Genomic DNA, 17,774 nt, shown 5'->3' with positions numbered 1-17,774 from the left:
GAGAGAAAATAATCTAAGACTAAGTAGAGAGAGAAAGTTTAAGAGAAGAGAGATCCTAAACAAAAACATTAAAATTGTATTTATACAAAAATAATTACTCCTAATTAAAACTAAGAATCTCCGTTAAACAACAACCTAAAAATCTCGCGCCCGATCGGGCCCGCCTTTTCCATTATGAGAATCTCTCCTAGCCCGGCCGGGCGCGCCTTCGGGCGGTGCCTATTTTGGTCGGGCCCGGACATTTGGGCAAGCTTGGACTTCTCGATTGGGCTCCGATTCTTCGGCCCAATCCTAATTTCCTCTTTGGGTCTTGAGTACTCGGTCCAAATGCCTTGGAATCTCAAATGTTGAGCCCTTAATCACCGGTTTGATGACTTTAACCGGCCCTAGGCTATAAAAACTGGTTGTGCTCCTCTAATGCTCGTAGTCACTTCATAATATCCTAGGAAAATGCTCCAAAAGTGCAAATCCTTACAAAAGTCAACCAAAACTACGAAAACACTAGAAAACACCAATTAGTAATAAAAATAGCTCTAAAGAGCCAAAAACACAACCAATTATGACCAAGGGACAGGGGTAAAAGACTATATAAAATGAACATACGAAACTCCCCCAAGCCAAACCTTTGCTTGTCCCTAAGCAAAGATCTCATCAATGAATAAATAAATACATGCCTCCCCGCAAATAGTCAAAATCAAGCACAAACAATTCAAAGCAAATCCAATAAACATGCTTCAACATCAACCAATCTCATCCATCCTATCACTCGTCCTCCCTAACAATTGTCAAATAGAGAAAACTACAAGAGCATATAGATTCAAGACTAGTGCTCACACACTCAACTCTCATTTATGTGGCGAGTAAAAGATGTACTGGATCGCTCACCATCCCAACCCCTTTATGTGACAATGCCCTCCCAAACTCACAATTCTCGTGTGTTTAAAAAGACAAGGACTCAATGTAGACACCCATTTGTGTTTCCCCAAAACCAAACCCAGTGATGAGTACCTTTCACGTCGAATCATAATCGAATGAAGTGAAAGTGTGGAAAGTTTAGTGTTGCGGATAGTTTTAATTTCTTTTTTCCTCTCTCTGTTTTTTAAAACCTATTTTAAGAAAACAGCCAATCCAGTTTGGTTGGTCCATGATATGGGTCCAATAGTAGTGTAGTTGGATAGGGCTTGAAAAGATCTTTTCAACGATATATTATAAGCTCAATTCCGATGAATATTGAGGAAGTTATGGCCAAATTACCGAACTGGGCCCGGTTTGAGCCTTATATGCGGCCCAATGATCTAGAGGAGGGCCTAATATGGATTTATCAGTCCTATTGCAATTAGGAATGGTTTTAGTCTTCTAGATTCTTCTACAAGGTTCTTTTCATTCCTAATTCAATTAGCATTGATAAATTGACTTTTGTTGACTTTTTAGAGTTTTAATCAGAAAAAAGAATGTTTTTGAGGAAAATACGAGTTTATCCTCCTGTATGGCAATTTCTAGCTGATTTTAGAAAACGCGTCAATAATTAAGTTAGCGCCAAACGCCAGCATTATCGCCTAACGCTAAGCTTGGCGCCTGCCGCTAGCGTTAGCGCCTGGCCCTAATGTCAGCGTCTGGCGCTAACCTCGTTTTACACGTCAGAACTCTGTTTTGATTTTTTATCTTTTTGGCTGATTTTCTCTATAAATATTTTTCTAAAAACACCGTTTTCATTCACCAATTCTCACCAACTCTCATCAAGATCTCTTGATTACTCTCTATCTCTCTTTTCTAAACTAGCCTTCTCTCAAATACAAAATTCCGCATTCGCAAGACTTAGATACACCTAGCCATATTCGAAGTTGCCTTCGCCCTAGACGTGAAAGGTTACTAACGTGTGTAATTTGTTATTAGAAAGAGATATGAGGCATCCAAGTAAGTACTATAATGGTTTAATTGATATTATGATATAGATTTCATGCTTAGATTATTATTTTGATTCCTAGTATCATGTTAGGATGTTTTCCTTAATTTGATGTTTAGGGTGACAACAATAAATTCCTAGTATCATGTCTAGGGTAACTTTAATACTAAGTATGATTAAAAGTATGATGCTTCCTATGTTCTTCCTAATATTTATTCATGTTAGTATCATGTTAGGGTTAAAGTTTTGATTTTTAATGTTTAGTGACATGCTATGGTTTGTTATTAATCTTGTTAGTATCATGCCTAGGATCTTGCTATTGTTATGCTTTAACATGATTATTATTTTTATAATTATTATTTTTATTATTATTATTATTTATGTTGCTTGATGATTATAATAATTATTTTTTATTTATTATGTTGCTTGATATATATATTTATTTTTATTGCTTGATCACGCCTTTTATGCATGTTTAAAGGGAATTGGTACTTGTAATCACGCTTAATGAGATAATTAATAATCTTTTTTAGGGTTAATATGATTATAATTCAAGTGATCGCCAATAATAGACTTATCTGTGCATTAATATTCAACCAACATAGATTATAAACAGGTTTAGGGTAATCCTATTGATTGCATGTTAGTCAGAAAGCGCACATGAATACGATCAGAAGAAAGTAGAGGCCTATAATTAAGGCAGGTTCAATCTCTTTTAGGTTGGATTTGTACCTTCATCCCCGAACTACCAGTCATGGTTCAAGACCTATTGGAGTTAACGATCTCCTGGATCGTTAAGGGGTGTAACCTTCACCTCGTGAACGGTTTACAAGTTCCTAAAAAAACTTGTTGGCGACTCTTTTGCTCTATCTTCTTTCCCTTTGGACGCCACCGTACTTTAGTGTATGATCACAGTGGGGCTCAAGCTAGGGGATTAACGCTTGAAATATTCCCTACACTCAACCTATTAGTCGACTCGGACTATGTCAAGTCTTTCCTTGCATTGATATACAACACTTTAACATTCACATGACTCTATGCACAAGGTCGGAAGGTCTTTTAAGCTTGTAATGTAAGGCTAGGGTAAAATGTAGGAAATATTGGGAAAAATGTGAAAGAAAAGCCATGCTTAAGGGAGCAAAACCTAATAAAACCAAGGTCAAAAATAAATAATGACCAATCATCTCCAACATACTCTAACTCCAACAAAAGTTCACCAAATAACTCCAAACATAACAAACAATCCCAACACTTACAATATCACTCAAAAAAATATAATAAACAAACTGTATTTTCCAAACTCTGATTTTCATTGAAACTCACTTTTTTTTTCTTTGTTTCTTTTGATCAACCTGCATCTGAACATTTGAACATTAAATAATTTTTTTTCTTTTGCTTTTTTTTTTTTTTATTGAAGTTCACTTTTTTTTTTCTTGAATTTCTCTTTTTTCCATATCAACATACTTTATTTTTTCCAAGAAGATTAAACATTCAAACTCATCAAAAATAAACTACAATCAAGAACAAAATAGCTTCTCAAAATCCACCCAAATTGTGCAAATAATAAGCACACTACAAATTCCCTCACCTCACTCACTAATAGCTCCCCCAAGCCAAGCTTGGGACTAGTGACCAATGGGGAAAAATAGGCTTGTAATGTGGTTTATAAACAACAAAAAGTCAAGGCAACAACATGGGTAGCAAGAAGGGAACAAATGTATTTAAAATCATCTGAAGGCCACATAAAAGAACAAATGCCTTCGTCCTCCACAATGTGCATAATAATGAGTCATGAAACACTACTCATAGTTGCAAATCAATACTCAAATTCATATACATACCAAGAACTAAAACACATTCCTAACCAAATAATCAACTAGTCAAGCACTATATTCACAAGCAGTTGGGCAAAATTGACGCATGTTAGGGTATCCAAGCAATCAAACTTCAAATCATGATCAACAAATCCACAATGCCCATCGTCATGTACCAAGAATCAAAACAATATTTTTTCAAGTATGGGGCACAGGGAAGCATGATTTACAATTCATTGAAACGTATTTTTGGATTTTTTTTTTATTTTTTCAATTTTTTATTTTTTTTTATTTTTGTATTTTTCATATAAGAAAGCAATAAAACTATACTAGAAAGCAATAAATCTAATATAAGAAAACACACCAAAAAGTAAAGAAAAGGGAAAAAGAAAGATACCAAATCCTAAAATCTTCCCCAAGCCAGAATCAGACAATGTCCTCATTGGCTCGGGAACTAGCCCAGCTGGCTAATCCTCATCATCCTCATCCATGGAGCCGAATCCTCCACCTCTACGACCTGCACCACTTGCACCAGAAGAGCTACCACCAAAATAGTTAGGATGAAACCCCCCCCCCCCCCCCCAACCGGTCCCCCAAAAGGTATGTCCTGACCGTACCCGTGGAAAGAGGAATAGTTAGTATAAATACCACAAGCGGTGGGATCTCTATCGTATTCCTGGGGTGGGGGCTAAAACCAATCAGGGTAAATAGCATCGTCGGGAATATTTCCCCGACGAGCATAATCATCATACATAGGTATAGGGCTCTACCCTAGTTCCTCTCAAGGTACTATAATCACTTGTTAAGGGTACCTACCATCCTCCTAAGGATGCTATGTGAATACTTTATGCGTCCTATGGCCTGACCTATACTCTAAAGATCCCAGACTGTCTCAAAGTCGTTATAGGGAGGAGGTGGGGCTGTATGAGACATGCGAGGTGGTGAAAGCACTACCTCGGGCTCAGGCTGGGGTGGTAGTGGAACTGGTGGTGCTTGCCCCCTGGCGTGGGAAATTAAAAGGTCATATGTGTAGGATTCTTGCCCAGGGGGAAAAGCGGTCAACTCGGGATTAGGCAGGGGAAAGATACGCAATGGTAACTCCGAACCTGTCCTAATGCATCAGTGGGGGACTCGCTGGCTATCCAAACGTACCCAACCCAAATCCTCAAGGTACCTAGCAGTCATGTAGGTGTCTGGTCCATAGTTAGTGAGACCGTGAGGTCCACTCTCTACAAACCCAGCCTTCTTAACTGCTATCCTGGTAATTAGGCCTCCTAGACGAATCGGGGTAGTATCATGGTTACTAGCCGAGGCATGTCTACCAAGGTGAAAGATGATGTATCTAGCAATGTTTAGTTTACCGTACTCAAACACATAATGTCCAATTACCGCTAGTTCATTGGTTTGGGCGTTATGCGGCTCATTCCTACCTAAAAAACAAACACCTGCAAATCTTTGCCAGATTTTAGGTATAGGGTGATGGATAGGCTTCGCACTAGGATGTTGGGCGTTAGGTGGCGGTAAACCAGTCAAAACATGATATATATATCTTCCATTTTATACTGCTCATGCCATTGGATGGGTAATTTAGAATTTAAATCAAAAAATTTTACAAAAATCAACAAAGGTTAAAACAATATTTCTATTATTTAACCTAAACATCAATTTAGGACCATATTTACTATTTACAACAGACAAAGAGGACAGGAATTCACACGTTAATTCACAATAAGTAGGGTAGTGCATATCTACAAATTTCCTTATTCTTATATCGTTCAAAAAACATTTAACATAATCAAATAAACCATAGGATTCAAGAGTAGAGTGGTGTAACCACCGTGAAGGGATTACCTCACGCCCGTAGAGTTGCTCAAGACGTTCTCTTTGCTCCCGGGTTGTAATTCGGGTGGTTGGCCATTGCGAAAGCTGCAATTCCGGATCATATTGTTAACTTGAGCTAGAACTCCTCCCTAGAATCGTCCTAGACCTCTTTGATGCCATACTTGTAAAAATGGGTATGATTTTTTTTTTTATTGGAATTTGGGGATTTTGGTATAGAAATGTAGAGGATGAAGAGAGGGTTAGAAATATGTAAGAATTATTGAATTTGGGTGAGAAATGGAGAAGAGATCTTAGAGAGAAGTTAGAGAGTTTAAGGTTTTGGAGAGAGAAAGAATGGTTGAAATAAGAGGAAATGAGAATAGAATGAAGGAAGAAGAAGAAAAGCTGGACAGAGGATGTTCGCGCCCGGTCGAGCGATCTAAATCTAGAAATTGCATAGCTCTCGCGCCCGGTCAGGCGACGTTCGCCCAGTCAGGCGATAAACGCTCGATTTATTTCTTCACTTTCGCGCCTGATCGGGCGATCAAAAGTTCCGTGCTTCGTCAATTCTCGAGCTCGATCGGGTGAAAATTTCTGAATCTGAACCCTTAGTCTCACGCCCGGTCGGGCGATGCTTCGCCCGGTCGGGCCCGAGACAACATTAATACGGGGAATTTTTTCTCCTTTTCTCCAAATTTTGACTAACTCTTTTCCTTAAAACCTGTACAAAAACTTAATAAACTCATTAAACTCCCTCATCTCTCCTCTCACAAGAAAAAGAAAGATAGCTGAACTGAAAAGCAAGAAAATACGAGTTGCCTCTCGCAAAGCGCTGGTTTATCTAGGTCCCACACGACCCTCTTACCAAGATTAAAAATTTGGACCCTTGGCCTACCGCTTGATCGGGTGGTTTCTCACCCGATCGAGCTGTGTTTAGACCACGACGCGGCTTCCTAACATGCCCTGTGGGACGCCAATTCACCTTATCTGGTGGATCCTCCTTGTCGTGAACTGGGGGTTCTTCACTTTTACACACAAGAGGCCTTTTTTTTTTACCGATGGTTGCTTTAAATTATTACTAGATTGAGCAATTGCAACTCGATCTTGTAGAACACTCATAATAGACTTAGTTTCCACGACTCAGCTTGCTTGTTTATTTCCACCTTTTCATCTTCAAAGCCAAGACCGACAGTGTAGTGGGCTCTTTCTATTGCATCAACTTCCTTTTGCCATTTGTCTATTTCATCTGTAGAAGATGCAATACAAGATACCGCCTCCAAGGGATCTTTTGCAAGAGCTTGGGGCTTATTAGAATAATTATCAACCACATTAACACTAAAACACTTCTCCTTTATCATGGGGCTTTTAAGGTATTATTTAAATTGAAAGTAAATTTATCATCCCCTACTAATAGTGTCAATTTGCCACATTTCACATCTATAATTGCTCTTATAGTGTTAAGGAATGGTCTACCCAAAATGATTGGAGTTTGCCTACTCTAACATGAACATCCTCTAAAACATCCTCAGTCATATCAAGAATAACAAAGTCAACAGGTATATAAAATTTACCTACTCTAACATGAACATCCTCTAAAACACCTAAGGGGTATTTAAAAGAACGGTCGGCCATTTGTAGAGTAATATTAGTGTAGCCACCCATTTGTGTCTCCCCAAAACCAAACCCAGTGATGAATACCTTTCATGTCATTTGATTATCAAATAGAGCGAAAGTGTGAAAAGTCTAGTGATGAGAATGTTATTATTAAAATATCTCTTCTTTCTGTTTTTGAAAATATTTCTTTTCTTACCCTATTTTTGAAAAACGTGCATTCATGTTTAGTTTGGTCCATTATATGGGTCCAATAATTGTGTAGTTGGATGGGACTTGAAAATTCCTTTCCAACGATATATTATAAGCCTAATTCCGATGAATAATGAGGACGTTATGGCCAAAATACTAAACTAGGCCCGATTTGGTTTTTATATGCGGCCCAATGATCTAGAGGAGGGCCTATTATTAATTATCATTCATAAAGCTATTAGGATTGATTATAGTCTTTTAGAATACTCTAGAAGGTTCTTTTAAATTCTAATGGCGTTAGGATTGATAATTATATTTTAAAGAGTTTGAAATTGAATAAAACTACTCCTCTTAAGAATCCTTATTTTGTACGAAGTGGAATATATTCAGTTTTTATTTTCGTGCCTCATAATCTTTATCCATATTTTATATGTTTGGATAGATCTTGAAATTATCTTTCCAATGATATATTATAATATTAAATCCAAGTTATAATGAAAAAGATATGAATGAGACATGAAAATCTATCCAAAACTGAAACCCTTCCACTATTTCAGCCATATATTTTTATCTATAAAAGATTTAATCTGATTCTAATTGGGTTGGAAATTAGACTTCAAGAGCTTTCCAACGACATATTATATGCCTTATTTGGACTTTCGGATAAAAAAAAATGATAAAAACAAAAACGTGTGAAATTGATTATTAGCACTGACGCTAAGCATTAGCGCCTGGCGCTAAGGCTTGGCGCCTGGCGCTAACCTTCAGCGCCTGACGCTAAGCATTAGTGCCTGGCGCTAAGGCTTGGCGCCTGGCACTAACCTTCAGCACCTGGCGCTAATTGCCAGCGTCGATGCTAATCAAGTTTTATGCGCGTCAGAACTCTGTTTCGATTTTCTATCTTTTTGGCTGATTTTCTCTATAAATAGTCTTCCAAAAACTCCGTTTTAATTCACCAACTCTTATCAAGATTTTCTTGATTACTCTCTCTCTCTCTTTTTTCTAAACTAGCCTTTTCACAAATACAAAATTCCGCATTCGCGAGACTTAGATACACCTAGCCATATTCGAAGTTGCCTTCGCCCTAGACGTGAAAGGTTTAAAAACTGAGGGTTTGGTCCCAAATCTCTATTTCAATTATTTAATTTAATTGTTTGATTTTATTATTTTCCTTGAAGTTACTAACACGTGTATTTTGTTATTAGAAAGAGGTATGAGGCATCCAAGTAAGTACTTTAATAGTTTAATTGATATTATGATATAGATATTATGCTTAGCTTGTTAGTATGATTCCTAGTATCATGTTAGGATGCTTGATGTTTAGAATGACAACAATAAATTCCAATTATCATGTATAGGGTAACTTTAATATCAAATATGACAATTGTGATGCTTCCTATGTTCTTCCTAATATATTTATGATTGTTAGTATCATGTTAGTGCTATATATTTGATCTTTAATGCTTAGTGATATGCTAGGGTTTGCTATTAATCTTGTTAGTATCATGCCTAGGATCTTGCTATTATTATGCTTTAACATTATTATGATTATTTTTATGATTTATGATTATAATTGTTATAATTATTGTTATGATGATTAATTTTAAGTATGATTGTTATGGTTATGATTAATTATTATGATGATTATTTATTATGTTGCTTGATATTTACTGTTATTGCTTGAACACATCTTTTATGCATGTTTAAAGGGAATTTGTACTTGTAATCACGCTTAATAAGATAATTAATAATCTTGTTTAGGGTTATTTTGATTATAATTCAAGTGATTGCCAATAATAGTTTTATTTGTGCATTATATTCAACCAACATAGATAAACAGGTTTAGGATAAATCCTATTGATTGCATGTTAGTTAGAAGCGCACATGAATACGATCAGAATAAAGTAGAGGCCTATTATTAGAGTAGCTTCAATCTCTTTTAGGTTGGATTTATACCTTCATCCTCGAACCCTATTTGGTTCAAGACCTTATGGAGTTGACGATCTCTTGGATCGTTAAGGGGTGTAACCTTCACCTCGTGAACGGTTTACAAGTTCCTAAATAACTTGTTGGTGACTCTTTTGCTCTATCTTCTTTCCCTTTGGACGCCACCGTATTTTAGTGTATGATCACAGTGGGGTTCAAGCTAGGGGTTAACTCTTGAAATATTCCCTACAATTAGTAGCTTTTAATTTACCCATATTTAAATTGGAACACAGAGATAATGGCATGACACAAATGCTAGCACCCAAATCACATAATGCATTATTAATCATTAGATTGCCAATATGACAAGGGATAGAAAAACCACCCGGATCTTTCAGTTTAGGTGGAGATTTATTTTATAGTACGACACTACATTCTGCAGTAAAAGCGACTGTCTCTACCTCACTATAGATATCTTTCTAGTCAATATTTCCTTCATGATTTTAGCATATGCAGGAATTTGTGTAATTAATTCTGTGAAGGGAACTGTTACCTGCAAATCTTAACCATCTCAAGAAACTTACCAAACTACTTATCCAAATTTGTTTTTAAGTGACGATTGGGGAATGGAAGTTTGATAACCGACTTTGGAGCATTGCTGCTCATATCTGGAGCTGCTATCTTCCCTAGAGTTGTACCCTGCAATGTATTGTCATAAATATTAGTACTACTCTTTAGCCCAATAGGGCTATTAGCAACATTGTCAGGTTTAATGGAATCAAGATTAGCATTATTCATTAAAACAGGTTCATCATCTCTGGGCATAGGGGGCCCTTCATAGTGTGAACCACTCCTTAGAGTAATTGTGAAATCTTGATCTGTAGGGCTGGTTGGTTGTACTGCCAGGGCTCCCTGTTGACGGGCTTATAGAGTAGAAGAAATCTGCGCAATTTGATTATCTATAATTTTATTATGTGCAATGATCGAATCAATTTAAGTATCTCTACTCTCCATGTGCTTTTGTATACTATCCAGCATCGCTCTAATTTCTGCTAAAGCAGGGTCGGAAGATGAGGAGGGTTGTTGTGGTTGGTTCTTCTGGCCATCATTGGGGTGGTAATATTTCTGATGTGGTTATTGTGGCACTTGTGATTGTTGTGGTGGTGGCGAATTTTGAACATTGGTGCTCCGGTAGGAAAGATATGGATGATTCCGGAACCCAGGATTGTAAGTGTTGGAGTATAGGTCATTCTGCCTATAAGCTTCAAAGGCATTGACTTGCTCCACGGAACTCCTGCAATCTTGCTCCCAACGACCTACAATTCCACAATTTTCACAGAAAGTCTCATTAGAATTATTATTAATTGTAGAAACATTAGCTTTATTTACAATACTAAGATTATCTAATTTTTGGCAAATAGAGGTTAATTGAGCTTGTAAAAAGGATACTGAGTCGACATTATGTTTCCCTTTGTTAGCAAAGCCTCTAGTATTCCCATATTGGGATTTATGGATTGTTATATCTTCGATAACTTGACCTGCATCATCAACATTAAGGTTCATAAACCTCCCACTAGCTGTAGAATCTAGTATTGTTCTAGATGAATTTCCAATCCCATTGTAAAAGGCTTGGATCAACTGCCACTATGCTAAATTATGGTGGGGACACTCCCTCTGCATATCTTTAAATCTTTCCCAATCCTCATACAAAGTCTCATCTGGCTCTTGGGAAAAGTTTTCAATTGGACTTCTTAGCAAAGTTGTCCTCTCTGCAGGGTAATACTTATTATAGAAATTTAAAACAAGAGTCTCCTAGTTAACTATACCAAGTGCAGTTCTATTTAATCCATTATACCATAATTTGGCTTTTCCACATAAAGAGAAAGGAAAGAGAATCTCCCTGATTTGGTCCTGTCTGACCCCAGCTTTCCTAATGGTATTACAATATTGACAGTAGTCTGCAATTTGGGTCTTCACCCTTAGCTCCACTAAATTTCTTCCTTTCTATCATGGTGATAAATTGGGGTTTAATCCCTAGAACCCGCTAGGATTTGCCTAAAAAGATTCTTTTGTCTATGGAAAGAGCATTCGATCTCAGGATCGAATGGGATATAAACTGATCTGGGACACCACCGTACTTTAGTGTATGATCACAGTGGGGTTCAAGCTAGGGGATTAACGCTTGAAATTATTACCTACAGTTTTTTGGCGACTCCACTGGGGAGGATTTCTATTTTAATTCCTGAATTTGTTTCGGCAATGATTTATACTGAGTGGATGAGACTCGAAACGTTTTAAGTATTTCATGTGCGTAATTTTGATTAACATTATTATCTTATGCATAAAAAAAAAAGATCTCATTGGAAAGACCATCCGTAATGAGTTAAAAACATAGGATTATACACGTAGGAAATTTGAGAAATATCTTTCACAACCAGGACCGAAATAACACCGCGCGAAACTGGAAAATTTTGTCGAGCACAGAAAGCTGCTGAGGCATGTGGGAAGTAACGTCAGGGGCTAGAGCATTGGCGCCAGCATTTTAACCATAGCGACAGACGCCAGCATTGGCGCCAGGCGCTACAGCTAAAAGCTGGCGCCAGTCTCTGATTGCTGGCGCCAACCTCCCCCAATACTGAGCCAGAAATACGCGTTCTAATTTCGACCAGTTTTTTGTATTGTTTTCTCGATCCTACTTCCTGATTGAATTTTTTTCTCACTTTTCCGAAACCCATATGTGTTTTACATATGGACATAACCCTCTGAGAATTCATGCTCCATCTACCCGATTGAACGCTTTGTGCAACAAAGGGTACAACCGAGAATGTTGAATTCACCAAAACATGGAAGCGAGTTTTCCTAAACTCGCGGTGTCCCATCCATTCGCCCCAACCCTTCACGGTTAGGCATTTGTGCGTTGCATCCGGACAATTAGCCATGGACCCTCTATTGACTAAACCATATCCCCAACTTTAGAGAACTAAAGCCATGGTTAGGTTGCGAACTCATTGCATCATATTGTGCCTACTTGACTAATTGTGCATTATTTGTTGCACATATATTCTATGTTTCTCTTAACCGTTTTTTTGACTTGTGTTGAGATTAAATAAATTAATGACTTAAAGAACTTTTCCTAATTAATTAATTAATTAATTAATTTAAGTCAATAAAGTCTAATATTTTAATCAGAATTGACCTAGTACGACTTTAGGCATACCCCAACTGATTAATAACACCGAAAACAGTCCCAGATTGAAGCTCTAGTATTGGCGCCAAAACCTGGACTTGGCGACAACTCTCTCGTCTGGCGCCAAGCTACACAGTGCTACGCCTGTCCTGTCGCTTGGCCGAAAGTTCAGATTATTGGTCGAGTCATCACCTAGTGTCTAATTAATCAGTTTGCTAATTAAGTCGGTTAATTTTCGCTGTCAATAACACCTTGTCGAGTCATTAATTAGGTCTAGTCACATAGTCTAGCCACATGGTCATGAAACGAGTCTTAACATGTCACCTACATTCACTAGCCTTAGCACACACTATAAGTACACATATCACCAGGACCATGTTTTAGGTTCATGCATCAGTCGCTATTTTCCGTCATTTGAGTTGGGGGTACATTCTATTCCTAATTCTTCATATCCCTCCATCTAAATATTCTTTCACATTCTATTCCAATCTTTCTTCACTTCCTCCGTCCATTTCATATTGAATAAAGTTTGAGTCAAATAATGAACAATCAATATCCCCAAATTCCTTTTCCACAGTACTTGGTCGAGTAGGGAAGGGCGATTAATCAAGGACAACCTCCTTATTCAGGTATCGCTTTTCGATAAACCGATTCGTCAACAGAAGAAGGCTAAAAAGATAATGGCAAGTCAAGAAGAAGTCAATGAGCTTAGGAACCAATTGGTTACCGTGACTGAGACACTGAAGCTACTCACACTCAAGATCGATGATCTAGTTAAGCAACAACAAATGAACCTCATGCAAGAAAGTTTGAGCAAGCTATCTAGTGACTATAAATTTCAGGGCATGAGTTCACAAGGGGTCTCGCTGGACAAGGAACTTCTTCCGCATAAGTTCAACGCCACTGACATCCCTAAATTCAAGGAAACTAATAACCCTTATTTTCACCTAAGAGCTTTCTAAACTACAATGAACATTAAGGGTATCGATAAGAAGGTTTTCCCCTCTCTATTCCCACTATCTCTTGAAACCGTTTGCCAACATTGGTTCTTCTCCCTTGATAAGGAGAAAATCTGTACCTGGGAATCGATGGTGAACGCTTTCGTTGATAGGTACAAGTGCAATATCCAAGTTAAAACCACCATAGACAACTTGAGATGCTTAGACAAAAAGAGAATGAAGGCTTTACTTATTTCTTTAATTAATGGAGGGAAACTTCCGCCAAGATGATTGAGGTCCCCACCGTAAAGGATTCTGTGAGGATTTTTATCAAGAATCTCCAAGAAAAGTATTAAAAGCACTTAAAATACCAACACAACTTGAATACTTTCAAGGCCGTTTATGACATCGGAATTGAAATCGAAGATGACACTCACAAAGCAAAAAGCTACTAACAATAGTAACCACGGTGGCTGGAAAGGAAAGAAGAACGACAATCCTTCTTCTTCCGAAAACGCCCACTCTAGTAATAATGTTAGTACCTTTAACCATAATGGTGTCTTAGCCGTGGACAATCAAGGATCTAAAAGGAAACCTAGGTGAGAGTTCACACCCATTGGAATGACCTACGATGCTGCTTTTGATCGTCTCTATGATCGAGGATTAATCAAACCTATTGGCCCTACCGAGGATCCAACACGAGAAAATCGATCTTCGAGTTGGAATCCAAACGAACACTACAAGTACCACCGAGTTAGGGGTCATGCTACTGAGAGCTGTTGGAAGCAAAAGGAAGCTATCCAACATTTGATTGATAATAAAAAGCTTCACATACCTCCAGTTTACAAGAAAAGCGAATGATGATAAAGAAAACAATAAAAGACAAGAGGCGAGCTTCAACAACAAGATTTCGTGACCTCTTTTTTCTATTTATTTTTTATATACCCTTTCCCCAATAAGTCTAGCATAGGTACCTTTTTATTCTCCTTAGATTTATTTAGTAGGATCATTGTATATTTTCTTTTAATAAAAATGAGCATTTATTTCCTTAAATATGATGATTTCATTATATTGCATTAAAAACAAATCCATGTCGAATTAAGCACAAGGTATACCAATGATTTAAGGCACCCCTTGTAGCCACATCATATCTCCTTTCACCTTTCAAATATTCAATCCTTTCTTCATAAACTACTTTGAGCCTCGTCTAACGATAGACCTTTCTTTTTTCAATCTACATCTACCTAACCTTGGGATGGGATGGTGTGCAACTTTTGCAATTCTAAAGAAACTTGAGCAAATTCAAAAGATTAAAATAGCAAAAATAAGAAAAAATAAATAAATAAAGTGTACAAAAGAGCAAGTGTTCTAATATCTTCTATAAAAACACGTCTTAGATTGCGTCTCTTATCGAGTAGTTGGTACCGTGCCTGAGAAACATGAATGCCAAGTGAGTGATGGACCGCATGATCGGGATTTCCCACACTTATAAAAACAAAATAGATGCTAAAGCAAAAGATAAAAGAGAGCTAAAAAAGAGTAGAAACTCAAGCATAAAAATATAAAGAGTCAAAAGGGAGGTTGCGCACCTTGGGGGCTTATCTAAGGTCTTGAGCCTTTATCCCCTTCTTTTTCAAGCCTTTAGCCTAACCACGTTACAAGCCTTAAAAATACCTTTTTGAGGTATACACATATTTGTGCGAGGTTCGGCTAGAGCTACGTTCGGCCTGATTCCTAACGGATACGTAGGCAACCTCACATTGAGGTGCGGCCGTAATAAAAATGCATTCATGTTTACATTCACACACTTGCACCATGATTATATCAAGGGATCTCCAATGCTCATCCCTATTCACTTAGAGCTAGAATGGGGGTCTTGATCGCTACATCATTAGCTTACCTAGCCTAGGAGTCACCACCATTTGATTCTTCTAAAAATAATATTTTTCCACACACTTAGCTCTTCCAGCCTAGCTTTAGAATCACTTTCACACACATCACAGATACATGACCAAATATACTTCCCTTAGGAACCCTTTGTCATGGAATCTTAACACAACGTTGAAGCATGCCTTGTCATATCAGCATCACTCATCAATCATAATTGTCATTGCATCACGAAGTATGAAGTACTTAGCCTCCGTGCCTAATTACCCAAATACTTTCATCATGGAGTCAACAGTTGAGATAGTCTAGGATGGATTAATCCTTGCACCTTGAGAGATAGTATCAAACAACATTTGACTAAGCTCATTCAACATGCACCTTCAAACTTTCGATTCTTTTTCGCGTCTTTCTTTTTCGGGAGAAAGTAGGTACCCTCTTAAAAATGACGGAAATTTTTTGGGAAAATTTTTGCTTTTTGCATTTTTGAGTCACACAATCATAATACAATGCACACACGAGTCATGTACACATTGAGTCATGTCGTGTCATATCACTTTGAATTGAGTCAACACTACGCACACACAAGTCACATCGAGTCGAGTCAACCTCGAGTCAGTCAATCACAGTGAATCAAGTTTATACTTTAAGTCGTGTCAAGTCAATGAGTCAAGCAATGCTAAACCTTAGGTTAACCCTAAGATAATTAGAAATATTGGTGACGAGTGGAAAACTAGGTCGTTATCTAATCTCCCCTCGGTCAAACTAAATTTATAAACACTTAACAAACCTAAATACGAGTATAGAGGAAAGTCAAGGGTCGAACCCAAAGGAACGGTAATATTCAAGCACTTTCAATTATGCGCCTAAGCTAGGTCGTTGACGAAGGTAAGAGAGAATACTAACAACTAACAAAAGTAACCAAGGAAATAAAACACTAGGAACGGGGATCAACAAGTAATCATGTCAATTGCAACAAAATGGGAAGAGCATGCCAATCAAAGGTTGTGAGGACTAATGATAAGAGCAATCAATAGGAATCAAAGAGCTATCTCCTAATTGTTAAGCTAGGGTTCACTATGAATGACAAACTAAGAGAATCACAATCAAAACCAATTGATAATTGCAATTCCTAAATCAATTGTTCATGTCATTAGCAATTACAATGCAATCTAGCATAATTCTCAAGGCCAAATTGAATTACAGACATGCAAACCTTCACTAATCACTTTAATCTCAACAATCAATCAACACAATCCCCTAATTAATCACAATTAATCAATCATACAAATTTCACCCAATTCCTAGCAAAACAACTATTCAAGAATCATCATCTATCAACTAACAACTATGGAAATCAAGAATCAACAAAATACCAAGAACAATTACACTAATCAAGAACCAAACATCAAAATTAAACCAAACAAACATGAAATTAAACAAAGAAATAAGGTGAGATAGAGTTAAGAATGCTCATTGATAATAGAGAAGATCTTGAACACAATTGTCACACTTGCATCTTCAATCTCTCAATCACCATTGAAATTTCTCACTTTCTCTCTCTAAATCTACTCCTAATCTAGCCTAATCTAGAGAGAGAAGCTCTCAACCTAAGAGAGAGAAAACTATTCTAAAACTAAAGAATTACATGAATGAAGAATAAAGGAAACCAAAAACTATATAAACAAAAGGAGAAAAGAAGCTTAAAATCGTAAAAGACCCAAAAACTCGCGCCCGCGGAGAAATCGGCCGCCCCGATAGCCGCGCCCGCAACCCAAGCCCGCGCCCGCGGGGCCAAGGCCCGCGCCCTCGGGGAGCCCTCGGGACAACCGCGGGTGCTTACTGCCCAAATACGGCAGTTTTGGAGCTGCAGCAACCCTGAGCCCGCGGCAGTTTTCCAAGGCCAACTTCAGAAGGCTGTAACTTCCGATCTAAGAATTGTATGAAGGCGTGACACCTATCATTGGAAAGCTCTTCAAGTCTAGTTTCCAACACAACTTGAATCACCCTAATTCAATCTGTAGAACTTGAGATATGACTAAAAACATCGCACAAAGGTCCTATTTGATACTTTGCAATCCTTCGTTTTCCTTTGTTTCAAACTCAAATTCATTTCCGAAAAGTGCATATTGATCCTAGTGGGTGCTATTTTCAATTCCCATGGATATTGACCGCGACGTACCTATAAAACAAGACATAGAAACGGAGAAGCAAGAGAAATAGCCGAGAAATAAATAAAATGATAAGAAAGCCATTAAAAGCATGCATTTCTCTAAACAAACACAAAATCACGCGAATCGAGCATTATTCTCTAAAAACACGACATAAACGACTACAAAGGAGCATAGAAATATAAAGAAAACATAGGCTAAAGGTGCCATAAATGGCACGGATCAAATTCCCCCAAGCTAAACTTTTGCTCGTCCTCGAGCAAAACAAAATCCAACCCAAGGGAAAAATGATGACATTATTTAAGCAAAGAAAGAAACAAGAAAACT

Source organism: Chenopodium quinoa, unplaced genomic scaffold (assembly GCF_001683475.1).
Source record: "Chenopodium quinoa cultivar QQ74 unplaced genomic scaffold, ASM168347v1, whole genome shotgun sequence".
Lineage (NCBI taxonomy): Eukaryota > Viridiplantae > Streptophyta > Magnoliopsida > Caryophyllales > Amaranthaceae > Chenopodium > Chenopodium quinoa.
The sequence above is the reverse complement of the archived record's forward strand: the minus strand, read 5'-3'. Positions refer to the sequence as shown.